Below are 2,867 nucleotides of genomic sequence, written 5' to 3' on the forward strand. Positions count from 1 at the left end.
GGGTTTGGCTGTCTGTACTTCTTAAATATCAACTCCTTCCTTTTTGGGGTTTGCCCGTCTGTACTTTGCCAAATATCAACTCCTTCCTTTTTGGCTGAGATTGTGCGCTGCTCCTCTATACCTCTGCGCCATAATCCCATATTCTATCTGTCACATCATTGGGCTGGGAGGTACACGACCAAAAGGGGTCGGGATATATCCGACCATCACAATTATTGGGCCCTCTGTGTTGTGTTGTGTTGGAGAAAAGGTGAAAAGCAAGTACCCGAGTGACTAGGTCACAACGAATGTGCCTCATACTTGGGCCGGGGTGATCCCGGCCATTTCTGTCTTATTGGGCCGAGATGTACCCGGCCATACACCAATAATATTGAAACAAATTGCCATTTTACTTATCATCATCTTCAACTTATCATTATATATTTACGATTTATTCCTTCGGTTGTACAGATTGCAGGTATATTTATCAAACTGCACTCCGTTTTACGCTTTCCTTTTTATTTACAAATTCTTAATGCATTTTGTCGTAACATTGTGAGTTTGAAGGAGATATTAGCACATGTCTATGTTTTAGGCCCATTTACTTGTGACTTCTAAGATTATATATATATATATATATATATATATATATATATATATATATATATATATATATAAATAACACTTGTAACATTTTTTATACACAGTCAATATTACACAATCCCCTTCTTCGTATTTTTTTTATTTTCTACAATTTGAGTATTATAAAATTTATTAACTTAATACTTATATTGCATCTTACAACATTCCTATAATACGAACCTCTTTAAATATTTGTGGTTTCATTAAAATATTCGGTCCTAATACTTCTTTATTTATTTAACCATATTTTATAATAACTTGTTTACATTAATTATACCTTTATTTGACTACATAAAACTAAAAGCGTTGACATATAAAAAAAAGAAGATAAAAGAGACACTGTTGTTGAATTATTAACTTAACTTGTATATTTCAACCATGAACCATATATGTTCACAATATTATTAGGCCCAAATATCCTATGGAAGTCCTTGAATCCTACAACCATAAAATACATTTATTCAAAATGATTCATTAAGTAGAATCATCACTCTGCCTCCTTTATCGATTCCGTTCAAAACAAATTACCTGCAAAATTGAATAATTTTAATGTTAATAAAAATAAATAAAATAAAGTCTTTATTGTAAAAGATATAAGTGGAAAATAAACGGAATAACACGCTTTTGGAGAGCAAGAATAACAAAAACAATTTTGATAAATTTTCATAACTTCAATATCAAGACCTGAGGATGGAATCTAGCATTAACTACATTTTTTTAATTAATTTAATTTTAAATACCTGATTCTTCGTTTTTATGATTACAAACACAGTATCCCGCAGAGCAAGAAACTATTGATGGATCGCAAGGTAGAGCACGAATATTGCGAAGACAGTCCTGCTTTGTTTGACATGAAACTACAACTATGTTGTCACTTTCCTCTGTCTTTGGTTCTGTAGAAAATGAATGACCTACAAAGATTATTGTATCTTTTTAATACAAGTATATATGAGAAACAATAACTCAGTGACGAAGGGATAATCGAATACCATAACAAGCTTCCACGGTGAGAATTACAAAGAGAAATGCTAATACGAATGAATTCCTCGACATATCTTTCACGTTACAATCTCACTATATGATGATGAAACTTAGAACTCAGACGTTTGTGATGACTTTGTAATTCTTAGATTAGACGTTAATCCCTTGATTATTTATATGAGAGGACATGGTTTTTGAGTAACGATATGCTTGATGTATTTAATGTAACTTATGCAAAAAGTTTTCTTAACTTTATGTGTAATTTAATATTATATTGTTAAATATTATTCACTGCAATTAAGGAAATTTCTCATTAACAATCAATTTTAATGACAAAAAATTATTATTTATTATAATAATTAAGTTAGGTACCAATTTATAAAATAAAAAATATTAGTTACCAAAATAATCACTATTATGAATAAAAAAATTATAATTAATCACTAAATTAGTCAGTAATCAATTAGAAACTAATTTAGAAACCAATTCTTTTGATATCAAAAACCTTGGTAGCTAATGTTTAGTGATCAATTTTTTTTGGTAACTAAAAATTTGGTTGCTAAATTTTAGAAATTAATTTAGAGACCAACTATAATTTTTTATTCATATTACTGAATATTTTAGTAACCAATAATTTTTTATTTTGTAAATTGATATCTAAATCGGTCAAATATGTAAAGATTTAGAGAATAACTTTTGATCAATAAAATTAGTTGTTAATAATTTTTTTTTTTGTAAAGATTGGGTTAAATGTATATTTTTTTTTTGTCTCTAAAACATATTTAAAGGGTTAAATATGTTTTTGGTCCTCAAGTTTCAGTGAATTTTGGAATTAGTCCCTATTCAAAATTTTATACCAATTTAGTCCTTCATCTTTATAAATGTGTGGATTTAGTCCCTCTTACCAAATTTTGTTAAGTTTATTTGACATTTTAAACGCATTTTATGATAATATTTGAGTTAACATTGAAACGAAAATGTGTCAAACGGTGTAAACAATTCAAATACTATTATGAAATACGCTTGAAACGTCAGATAAACTTAACAAAATTTGGTTAAAAGGACTAAATTTACGCATTTTTAAAGATGAAGGACTAAATTGGTCAAAATTTTTGAAGAGAGACTAATTTCAAATTTTACTAAAATTTGAGGAATAAAAACATATTTAACCCTTTAATATACGTTACTATGAAACAAATGAACGACATGTAAAGATTATAGTCTACTATGAAACTCTCTTTAATATATGAAAATCATTTCACGTA

The 2,867-nt window shown here is 28.1% G+C and overlaps 1 long non-coding RNA gene across 1 annotated transcript; it reads right to left on the reverse strand.

The window, feature by feature from the left end:
* Positions 1–971: 971 nt before the first annotated feature.
* On the reverse strand, positions 972–1,768 carry LOC146888290 (uncharacterized). Its single transcript, XR_014989066.1, has 3 exons — positions 1,611–1,768; positions 1,362–1,532; positions 972–1,149 (listed from the first exon to the last, which is right to left on the reverse strand). It is a non-coding gene; the product is annotated as an uncharacterized LOC146888290 (long non-coding RNA).
* Positions 1,769–2,867: the final 1,099 nt, after the last annotated feature.

Source organism: Vigna unguiculata, chromosome 2 (assembly GCF_037176805.1).
Source record: "Vigna unguiculata cultivar grain cowpea cultivar isolate G323 ecotype 2 chromosome 2, ASM3717680v1, whole genome shotgun sequence".
Lineage (NCBI taxonomy): Eukaryota > Viridiplantae > Streptophyta > Magnoliopsida > Fabales > Fabaceae > Vigna > Vigna unguiculata.